Below are 12,537 nucleotides of genomic sequence, written 5' to 3'. Positions count from 1 at the left end.
AGGTTCAGGTTCAGGTTCAGGTTCAGGTTCAGGTTCAGGTTCAGGTTCAGGTTCAGGTTCAGGTTCAGGTTCAGGTTCAGGTTCAGGTTCAGGTTCAGGTTCAGGTTCAGGTTCAGGTTCAGGGCACATGGAGAGCACGACACCAAGGCAAGCATGTTAGGGCTTGCCGGGTATTTATAAGACTACTGATGATTACCCTCACGTAACAGCTGATCGCAGCAGGTGCTGTCTGCTCCACACTGCCGGAGTACACCCGCTGGTGGACGCCGGTACTACAGTCCAGGGATCCAATAGTGCCACCAGGAGGTAGGTCCTCTTATTACAGGCCCTGGGTGTTAGAAGACACCCGCTGGTGGACATTGGTACTGCAATCCAAGAGATCAACAGCGCCACCAACGGGTGGACCTTTCCATGACAAAGTCCATTTAAAATTGAAACTGGAACAAAGCCCTCGCATGGTCGCTTGCGGCAGTGCTACCCCCATGGCCTCCGATTTAGTGTAGTTAACTTTTAGATTAGATATCCGCCCGTATTCCTCGAATTCCCGGAGGAGATTCGGGAGGGATATCACCGGGTTGGAGAGGGAAATCATCAGGTCGTCCGCATTTGCAGAGACCAAGAATTGGGCATCTCCCGCGACAATGCCTTGGATATCGGGGTTATGCCTAACTTTACATAGAAAGGGTTCTAAGGAAAGGGCAAAAAGAAGGGGTGACAATGGGCAGCCCTGCCTGGTTCCATTTTTAATTAGCAGGGGTTCCGACAGGACCCCATTCACTTTAATTTGTGTAGTTGGGGTAGCATATAATTGGGTTATCCACCTAATCATTTTTTCACCTAAACCTATATGTCGGAGTACAGTGAACATATATTCCCAGTTAACCCTATCAAAGGCTTTTTCTGCATCTGTATTTAAGAAAACAGAAGGTGTGTGAGTCTGGTTCGCAATGTGTATTAAGTTCAATACCTTAGTTATGCTGTCTCTAGCCTCTCTCGTAGGGATGAAACCCACCTGATCTAGATGGACTAGGGACTGTAAATATCCGGCCAGCCGGGTTGCTAATATCTTGGTGAATAGTTTGAGATCAGTGTTCAACAACGAGATCGGTCTGTAGCTACTACAGGCCATGGGGTCCTTGCCTTCTTTGGGAATGACCGTGATATGGGCTCGAGTGGTATCAGTGGCGAAGGTGGCTATGCTCCCTATGTCATTAAAGAAGGTCACCATATGAGGGCTGAGGGTGGGGAACAGTGTCTTATAATATGGGAGAGTAAAGCCATCTGGCCCAGGTGCCTTCCCAGGTTTGGCCATATTAAGCACCAATTCCAATTCTTCCGAAGTTATCGGGGCTTCTAACTCAGCTATGCTGTCAGGTGACAATGTAGGGATCTGACTGGAAGATACATATGCCTCCATCAGGGGTCGTCCTCCCGGTGGGGTTGGTAGATTGTAAAGGGTATTGTAGAAGCTTTTAAATGCGTCCGCTATGTGATGCGGGAGGCCGACGTTCACGTACGCCTCTGACCTAATTTGGGGGATGTAGGTCTGTGTCTTAATGTCTTTGACCGCTCTCACTAGGATATGCCCGCATTTATTTCCGGATTCATAGGCTACGAGTCTGCATTTTTGTAACGCTGCCTTGGCATTGTAGCCAAGGAGGTCATTGACTTGACTCCGAATAGAGGAAAGTTCCTGCTTCTACGGATATATCCGGGGAGGCTTTGTGTTGTGACTCCAAAATCTGGAGTTTGGCCAGAAGCGAGTCCAATTGTTTCCCAGTTTCCTTTTTGATTCTCGAGCCGTGTTTCATCAGAATACCCCGAATAACCATTTCGTGTGCTTCCCACACCACTCCCGGGGAGGAGTCGGCCGTTGTGTTAGTCTGAAAGTAGAAAGTAAGTTCCCTATTCACCTCTTCCAATATCTCTGGTTTCTGTAACAGACTTTCGTTAAGGCGCCAAAAGCGTGCCCTCCGGGATGGATTGGCAGACATCTTGTAGGTCAACATAATAGGGGCATGATCTGACCATGTCCTTTGACCTATAGTGGAGGCCTGGACCGCATGTAGTTGACAATGGGGTATAAGAAAGTAATCGATTCTTGTGTAAATTCTGTGGGGAGGGGAGTAGAACGTATAATCCCGTTCGCCCGGGTGTTGTAAGCACCAGATATCTATCAATTGTGACTCATGGAGACATTTAATGATGCGTTTACGGGGCACTTATAGGTAGGGAGGACAAACCCAACGAAGTGTCCACGTGGGGGGCCAGAGGCACATTCCAGTCCCCCCCCCCAGTATCAGTTGGCCCTCCTGGAAGTCAGTCAGCTTAGTCAAAATACGTCTCACGAATGCGTCTTGACCTTCGTTTGGGGCATAGACATTCGCTAGTGTCAGCTGCACATCTCCAACTAGACCTTTAAGAAAGACATAACGCCCTTCCGGGTCTGTCCTGGAATCCTGAAGAGTCCAGGGTACTTTACAGGAGATGAGGATGGAGGCTCCCCGGGATTTAGTTTTATTAGTGGAGTGGTACGTCAGAGAAAAGAATCTGTTCTTGAGGACTGGCAATCTATCCTCTTTAAAATGAGTTTCCTGGATATAGGCTATATCAGCCTTTGCTCATTTTAAGTCATGCATCAACATACGGCGTTTCTCTGGAGTGTTAAGACCTTTCGCATTCAAGGAGTATAGTGTTAGGCTGTCCATCCTCAACCAGAAAAAAAAAAGGGGGGGGTAAGAGTGGGGTAGTGAAGAATTAAAGCACGAGGGAATAGGGGGGGGAGGAGGGGAGGCAGCGGAACTGAGGTAAGCTTAACTGCAAAGGGGGGCACCCAATGCCCTCACAGCAGGGTGTCCCCCCAAGCACAAGGTCAAAAATGCTGCCAGAAAAAGTATTGGAAGGTAGGGCCTGAAACAACGGGGGATAAAGGAAGGGTAGGGACTAAAGACAAGCAAAGTGCTTGTTTGGCACACCTCTACCAAAAAAGTGTCTGAGAGCGTGCCGGCCTATGTGGGGAACAGCCAAGGAGGGGAGCCCCCGACTCCCCCCGACCCCTCGGAACCTTGGGAGCTGTACGGGCATGATCCGCTAGTATCTGTAGGTTCCCCCATCCCGTCCCCAATATGAGGTGGCGGGGGGGAGGGGAAGATAACCGTCAGGAGCCATCAACTCCGCCTCGAGGCCCCCGCCCCGGAAGCAACCAATCTAGCCCCCACAGTAAAGGGGTCATGTATCCAAGGAAGGGACGGCATCGGGGCCAACCGAGGCCATGTCACCACGGACATGGAGGGCCTCAGCAAATTCCCCACCACCCGCCCCCCCAAATAAAAAGTCCGCCACATCAACCGAGAGGCCCCCCTCGGTCTCCCAGCAGGCGGGGGGGCAAGCAGCTTGTAGCAGCGTGGTGGGTACCGGGCACAATGCACCCGCATAAGCACCCGCCACCCCGCACAATTGGCCCCCCACCACCCAGGGAGGGCAGCCCCCTCCAAGGCAGGGGGGGAGGAATCCCCACCCCGGGCACTCCGCACAAACAGACACAAAGTCGGGGTGACACACCGACTCCCTCAGTACATCAGCAGATCCAGTGTCCGGAACGTCTCCTCAGTCAGGTTCAGCCCGGCAGATTCCACGAGGCGCCGGAAGCAGGGGGAGGGGGGCAACATCCCACAGTCAGGGGGGTCCCGCAGGGCAATCCATGGAGCAAAGGGGGGATGGGCGGAAAGGGGCGAGAACCCACCCTCCCAGCAGTCCATCCCAAGTCAGTAGGCTCCATATACCGGAGCATTATAAACCCCTGTTAGATCCCCCAGGGCTCCCCGGGCGAGCCGGTAAATAAACATATTAGCCTCCCCCCACCCCACCACACCCCGCGGCCATTACCAGTCCAGTGACAAATCTAAGAGGGCCTCCTCTCCGGACATCAACGCCCGGGGCCCAGAGGGGTAGAACAAAGCAGGGTAGGGACTACCAGCATATCAGAGTTCAAGTTGCTAAAGTGTTGGAGACTCATCTCATAACTCATGTGCCCCCTCCGGTGTGGCCGCTCAGGATCCGAGGCGACGTCTCTGGGGTCTCGGCGGAGCCGATCTCCACGAGGACTGTGGCCCGGATCTCACCCTTGGCGGAGGGAGGAACATCAGCCAGTTTGGGAGTCTTACAGGGTCCACATCCAAAAATGTGAAAAGAGCCGGAAGATCTCATGGGGAGCGGAGGTGGAACGACCGCTGATCCTTCTTGAAAATCACCGCTAGGGGGTACCCCCAGCGGTAGGTGACTCCTCTCCGCCGGGCAGCCTCCAGCACAGGGCGGAGCATGGCTCTTCTCTGTAGGGTAGCTCTGGAGACATCGGGCAGGATTTTAACAGATGCCCCATCGAAATCCACATCCCCAGCCTCCCACGCTCTGCGTAGGATCAGTTCCTTGTGGGAATAGTGATGAAGGCGGCAGATAAAATCCTGCGGCCTATTGACGTCCTGCGATTTTGGCCCCAGTGCTCTGTGAATTCTGTCAAATTCCAGGTTCTGCGGCAGCGGTGCGCCCGGTAGAATGCGGAAGACGGCGGTGGCCGTAACGGCCAGATCCTCTTATCCGGTCGCCTCTGGGAGACCCGGCAGGCGAAGATTCTTCAGCCTGCTCCTGTCTTCCATTTCTTCTTAATGGAACTGAAGCAGGGTAGCGGCATCGATATGGGCATCCTGGAGTCTCTCCAGCGCACAAACCCTGGATTCCAAATCCGCCGCCGAGTTCTCCCCGCCACCAGGCGCTCTGTAATGGAGCTCAGTTCACCTCTCACCTCCTGTAGCTCTTTGCGGTGCTGCGTCTCCAGGCGGCCGATAATGGATTCGATATCCGTCCGGGTAGGGAGGGCTCTGAGGAGCACCCACAACTCCGCGTTCCCCTCTGTTCCCGCAGCGATCATCAGCAGTGGTGCGGAACCCGATTGCAGGGCAGGAGGAATGTCTGAGAGCGAGTCCAAGCCCAGTGAAGCAGCCGGTGAGGACAGGCCCCTCTCCAGTGTCTCTTCTCCCTCCGCATGTGCGGCCGCCATCTTAGGGGCAGCGGGAGGCAGTCGGGGCTGTGTAAGAAACTGTGTGATCGGCCCGCCGGACTCCCTCGGTCTAGTCTGCCTGGACTTCCCCTTGGTCTTCCTCTTCCCTGTAGACATGCCGCGATCAGGCAATGGGTGTGTGGATCATAGTAGGGTCCGATAGCCGGGAGGAGAACGGGAGCTTTGGGAACACACGTCCTCACTCCGCCATGTCCAGGCCACGCCGCAATGCATAAATTTACCTCACGCAGTTCCAAGTGTATTTTGCAGGCGCAGCAGGCTTGTTCAGAGAAAGTTACTTTTCCATTCTATTTTGGGCATATTTGTTACTTGGACAGTTATAAGTATACTTCCTCACATCACCCCCATAATATTGGCACTTCCACCTTCTTTTAATTCTGAGTTGAATAATGCGTGCGCTATGTCTATAGCGCTGCACCGATCACCGCCTCCTGTGCACAGGCATGATAATAGTACATGGGGAATTGCACTGTGTTACAGGTGCAAATGCTTTGTGAATACGAAAACGCCCGTTGTGCATTGGCGTGCGCTGCAACTCATGGCGCAAACCGTTTGTAAATCAGCCCCAATGTTTTTAGCTGATACAGAGTAACTACATTTGGTCATGCTAAATTGTATTAAAAGAAGTTTGGGACATTGTTGTCTAGATGTCTTTGAACTAGAATGAATTGCAAACTTGATTCAGAATAATTGAAGGAGAGGACACTCAGCAGCTGTTTACACATCTGGACTCAGGAGCAGTGGCGGCCCGTCCATAGGGGGCGCCCGGGCGCCGCCCCCCCCCCCCCCCTTCTGTGTAGTCACAAAAAAAAAATGTAAAAAAAAAAAAAAAAAAAAAGTTTAAAACTGCTCCTTTAAAAAAAAAAGTTCTTTAAGGAAGTGCACTGTGTTTGAGCGCCGGACACAGTGCACTATGGGAACCGCCACGTCAATGCAATCATGAGATTGCAGACGTGGCGCTTCATTTGTGGGCGTTTAGCCCGCCTTGGGGCGCTTTCTGAAGCGCTGAGTAGTTTCCGCCCGGCGCTGTAGCATGTATTACTATGGCCGGGCAGTTTGATTGACATCTGACTCAGATGTCACTTCCTGTCTTCTCTCTCCCATTGCACCCAAGAGAGGAAACAGGAAGTAAGAGGAGTAGAGCACACCGCAGGAGAGGAGCGGAGAACACCAGAGAGGAGCACACAGTCATCAAGGTAAGTGCTGATGCTGTGCTCCCATGGAGAAGGGGGATGGAGGGGGACGGTTTAGGTGGAAGTGTCAGTGTTCTCTCTCTCTCTCTCTCCCTCTCACCCTCACCCTCTCTATCTGTATGTATATCTATCTAGCTATCTATATGTATATCTGTCTGTCTATCTATCTATCTGTATATTTATCTATCTGTCTGTCTATCTATCTATATGTATATCTATCTGTCTGTCTATCTATCTATCTGTATGTATATCTATCTATCTATCTATCTATCTATCTATCTATCTATCTATCTATCTATCTATCTATCTATCTATCTGTATGTATATCTATCTATCTATCTATCTGTATATCTATCTATCTGTATATCTATCTATCTGTCTGTTTGTATATCAATATGTATATCTATCTGTCTATCTATCTCTCTATCTACCTATCTATCTGTATATCTATCTATCTGTATGTAAATCTATCTATCTATCTATCTATCTATCTATCTATCTATCTATATGTATATCTATCTGTCTGTCTATCTATATGTATATCTGTCTATCTGTATATCTGTATGTCTATCTATCTATCTGTATGTCTATCTATCTATCTGTATGTATATCTATCTGTCTATCTATCTCTCTATCTACCTATCTGTCTATCTATCTCTATATCTACCTATCTATCTGTATATCTATCTATCTATCTATCTATCTATCTATCTATCTATCTATCTATCTATATCTATCTATCTCTATGTATATCTGTCTATCTCTATGTATATATATAGATCTCTATGTATATCTATCTATCTATCTATCTATCTATCTATCTATCTATCTATCTATCTATCTATCTATCTGTATATCTGTATATCTATCTATCTGTATGTAAATCTATTTATCTGTATGTATATCTATCTGTCTGTCTGTCTGTATATCTATCTGTTTATCTATCTATCTGTCTGTCTGTATATCTATCTGTATATCTATATATCTATCTATATGTATATCTATCTGTCTGTCTATCTATATGTATATCTGTCTATCTGTATGTCTATCTATCTATCTGTATGTCTATCTATCTATCTGTATGTCTATCTATCTGTCTATCTATCTCTCTATCTACCTATCTACCTATCTATCTGTATATCTATCTATCTCTATGTATATCTATCTATCTCTATGTATATCTGTCTGTCTGTCTGTCTGTCTGTCTATCTCTCTGTATATCTATATATCTATCTATATGTATATCTATCTGTCTGTCTATCTATATGTATATCTGTCTATCTGTATATCTGTATGTCTATCTATCTATCTGTATGTCTATCTATCTATCTCTCTATCTACCTATCTATCTGTATATCTATCTATCTCTATGTATATCTATCTATCTCTATGTATATCTATCTGTCTGTCTGTCTATCTATCTATCTATCTATCTATCTATCTATCTATCTATCTATCTATCTATCTCTATGTATATCTATCTATCTGTATATCTATCTATCTGTATGTAAATCTATCTATCTGTATGTAAATCTATCTGTCTGTCTGTCTGTATATCTATCTGTTTATCTATATATCTATCTGTCTGTCTGTATATCTATCTATCTATGTCTATCTGTATATCTATCTGTCTGTCTATCTATATGTATATCTGTCTATCTATCTATCTCTCTATCTATCTATCTCTCTATCTACCTATCTATCTGTATATCTATCTATCTCTATGTATATCTATCTATCTATCTGTCTGTCCATCCGTCCGTCTGTCTGTATATCTATCTATGTATATCTATTTATCTGTTTAACTGCATATCTACCTGTCTGTATGTCAAATTTATGTATATCTGTCTATTTGTCTATCTGTCTGTCCTATCCAATCTATCCCTCTGTCTTTCTGTCTATAGGCCCCATCATGGCAAGTGACGTGGGGGGGGGGGGTTGGTTGTGGGTTTTTTGCGCCCCCCTAAAAAAATGGAGCACCAGCCGCCACTGCTCAGGAGAACTAGTGTGGGACACCATAGCACATTTTTTAGGGTGACCCACACAGGTGCTCCAGTGGATACTTGGGGTATCTCCATGTGTGAAACTTGTCCAAAAAAGGTAAGCATTCCAGCTTGGTTAAATAGGGAATTGTATCTTCAACTTGAAACTCTGCCCAAACAGACAGTTGTACACCACTTCCAAGCAAGGTTTAACATTCATATTTCTGGCCACAAATATCTGTTTGCCAAGTATACCTTTTGTTCCATTCTCATAGGGGAGAAAAGACTTGTTCCATCGGAGGACAACATGAACCCCCCATCTTCTCAAGAAGGGGAGCAGAGTAGTGTGGTACTTCAGGATGTGGAGGAGGGAGAGGTGGAAGAAGTGCTGGAATTTGGCACCACATGAGGTCAGTGTCAGATACCACAGATTCAGGTAATAGATGTTTGCCTGCATATTTTTAATACATGGTGTGTATTTTTTATTTTTTAGGTACCAAAATCCAGTCATTTCACCAGTGACAGTGCACAGCGGCTTATCCGGGAAATTATGTCTTGTAGTCGGGATTTGGACCTTATCAAAGAAAAAAACCAAGCCGACTGAACAAAGACTGAAGAGCACGATTGATGTACTAGGGAGAATATAGATCCTAAAAAGATTCCTGTTTTTTTTTTGCTAAAAATGTTATCTAAAGTTTTAATACCGTTTAAAAGCCAAATTTGGAAGATGCACACAATGTGTCAACATGTGCTATCTGCCATCAGGGGATTTCAATGTATGCGTTTTGTGGGTGCAAGAGGAATTGGTTGCACCCCCAAAACACATCCATTGGTCTCCCATGATGGGACATTAGGTATGGGATCAGAAAGGAGACCCCCATTTTGACTCACAATTTGTGTGCATCTTCTAAATTTGGCTTTTACAGGGGTGACTTCACCCTTTTCACACTATAAAATGTCTGATATTGCCTTTTTTTTTGCAATGTTGAACTTTATAAGTTCCAGAGTTGTGTATGTTATGTTTGGAAACATGCCTGTTTCTGTATTTGTTAAAAAATGTCAAGGCAAAACTTTGAAAAAAATTTTTTTAAGGTAAAACTTTGAAAAAAAATGTTTTATAAAACACACATGTGAATGTGCATGGAGTAAAAGGCTTTCTACTCAACAATGTGTGGCTTCTTCTTTCAATCCTCAATAACACTTTTTGTATTAAGTTACTGTTTACAGTGACAATGGGTGTTATTTAAATAATGTAAAAACCACTTGGCACTACAAGTGCACTAGGAGAACCTAGGAGACAGATAAAATAAGCCCAAGCAGTAAATCCAAATCAGGATTTTATCAGATCAGATTTTTTGTTATTAAATTTTTTTTACAAATTAGCTGGCATAGCAATGGCCCGTAAAATATTCCACATATTTTTGATGCACTTCACGGGCGTTTTGGGGGGGGCAAGCCAGGACGGGCAGCTTCCAGGGCTGTCAGTGTGGGTTCCCGAAGTCCAGCCTCATGCCCAACTGAGGCTATATAATTTGGAGCATTTCTTTTAAAAAAATTGTGGTTTTAAAAACAATGTGGTTCAGTTTGTACTCCTCCAGGTTGATTGCCGATTGGCCATTATCCCAAAGTTATTCTCCACGGCTCTTCGAGCTCTGGCCAGCCTGTAATTAAAAACCTTCTTCTCTGGGGTGAGGGTCCTCTGGGGGAATGGCATGTGATTGCCTTGACCAAATGCTTCATCAGCAAGAAAAACAAACGGAAGTCCTTCGACGTTCTCTTCCGCAGGTGGCAATTCCAGGCCACTGCTCTGGAGACGTCCGTAGAACTCAGTCTGGGCAAAGACTCCACCATCTGACATCCAGCCATTCTTCCCCACGTCCACATATAGAAACTCATATGTCACCGACACCACCGCCATCAACACGATACTATGAAACCCCTTATAGTTAAAATAGTATGACCCCAAATGGGGTTGTGGGACGATGTGGACGTGCTTCCCATCTATTGTTCCTCCGCAGTTGGGAAAGGCCCAACGATGGGCAAAGTGGGATGCCACAGTCTGCCATTCCTGTGGAGTTGAAGGTGCAGTGATCTTCCTCTGGTTGCTTACCTCCCCTCATGTGTTCAGACTAAGCCCTTGTACACGCGGTCGGAGATTCCGTCGGAATGTTTCCTATCGGACCGTTTTGTCGGATATTCCGACTGTGTGTGGTCTGAATCGGACTGTTTCCGTCGGAATATCCGACGGACCAACTTTTCCAACTTGCCGGAAATATTTTCCGACAAAATGCTCCGATCAGATATACTCCGATCATGTGTAGTCTACTCCGACGGACAAGGTGCCACGCATGCTCACAATCAAATTTGGGCTGCAATGTTAAAAATTCTTTCATGAAGCGCATTCTCTTGTTCTTTACAATGCTGCAAGAAGAAACTTCTTTTGATGCTCATAGTCACACACACTTCTCCCGAACGTATTTCCTGACTCTTTTTTACTCATTTCAGCAATACAATTTTTGAATTTGTCACATCTACACAATTTTATTTTTAGTTTATTGTTTTTTGGGTGAATTTTGTGTTTGGTTTTTTTCATAAACATCTCCTTTTTTGTCATTTTGCTCATCTTTCCATTTTTTGGGGTGTGTTTTTTGTGTAAACTTAACACAACAACATTATTATATTTTCTTTTTTAATCTACAGGAGGTTGTTTAGTGTTGGTACCCCTTGTTATTCATTTCACTTTGTATTTTTGAAATGTACCTGCCTGCTCACAAATAAACTGGCCTTTTTGAAGTAAAACACATACGCAAGTATTTCTTCAAACAAAAAAAAAAAAACTTTATTTAGGTGTCAGTAAAGCCCCATACACACTATCAGATTATCTTCTGAGTTTTTCCTTCAGATTTACCAAAACCATGTAGTAGAAGGGCCTGCCTGATTGCATACACATTGAAAATCCTAAGGTTTGTCCTCATATTATATGGTTTTGGTAAATCTGAAGGAAAAAGTCAGCAGATAATCTGATAGTGTGTATGGGGTTTAACAAATAAAGAGGGAGGCAGCGATGGACAAACTGGGGAGATTAGCGAAGCCTTTGGCCCCACAGGGCACACATCAACTATTTAAACGCAAAACTTGGTGGCCTGAGGAGTACATGTCTGAGGGAGAGAAGTCTGGTCCTGAAGTCCAAGAAACCCAGAACAGCAGCAGATGACATCTATGTTCCCAGGCTGTGGTACTACAACAGGCTGCATCTTCTGTCAGACAAGACTGAAGCCAGGTCCTCACTCTCTGGTCTTCCTTCCACGCTTCCTTCCAGGCTGTGGCTGTGGTGCTGGAGGTGTGGCAGAAGGAGGAGGAGGAGGGGCATGGGCCAAATCACACAAGTGTGTTGTTTGTGTCATTTGGCCCAACAGACCCTTGTTGAGTGTGTGTATAATTACCTCCTCACACAAGAGCTGTTGCCCCTCCTCCATTTTCTCAAGCTTGCATGCAGCCAAGGCGGCAAAGGCCTCTTGATATGTGGGTTTGGCTTTGAGGGCCACTGATGCCTCCCCAATCAGCCTCAGGGCCGACTCCTCCACATTCCCCCCCTTTTTTGCCCTTTTGCGTGGAAGGCGGAGGGGAGGGACCTGGTATTCTGTGAGGCTCCTTTGCCCACCCACCGCCTGGCTGACGCTTACCCCGCCTCCTCCTGGCTGCCACTTTCCACAGCCACCTCCTGGCTGCTGCATTCCACAACCTCCTCCAGGCTGATGTCTTCCTGTGTATGAAAAAGGGACATAGGTTTAGTTTTTGGTTCATCAAACACACACAATTTTCACATCAAGACTGTTGCAAATTGTTAACCAATAGAAAAGACTATCATTCTGAGCCCAGCATTTTTCTTTCTTGTCCCCAAGGTTTTAGCCACTAATGTCTATTGATATGTGGATCACTTTCTAAAATCAGCAATTAGTGAGCAAAAATCAAGTTAACATCATTCATTTATACTCCCAAAATATGTACAACAATACTATACCTGGCTCAAGCTGGGCTCCCCCAGTTCTTCCTGAGTGGAAGGCCCAGGTTGGGCGTCGGAAGACTCAGCGGGTGTGGAATGTAGCATGGGACGCGTGGAAGGAAGAGTAGAGAGGGATTCTCTAGCCTCAGCCTGGTCTGACAGAAACTGCATCCTGTTATAATACCACAGCCTGGGGACATAAACGTCATCTGCTGAAGCACCAGATTGCATGGAGTCCAGCACCTTCTTCCTCTGATTCAGATATGTACTCCTCAGGCCACGATT

This window comes from Lithobates pipiens, unplaced genomic scaffold (assembly GCF_037356315.1).
Source record: "Lithobates pipiens isolate NorthernLeopardFrog02 unplaced genomic scaffold, aLitPip1_a1.2 Scaffold_30, whole genome shotgun sequence".
In the NCBI taxonomy this organism is placed as follows: Eukaryota; Metazoa; Chordata; class Amphibia; order Anura; family Ranidae; genus Lithobates; species Lithobates pipiens.
The sequence above is the reverse complement of the archived record's forward strand: the minus strand, read 5'-3'. Positions refer to the sequence as shown.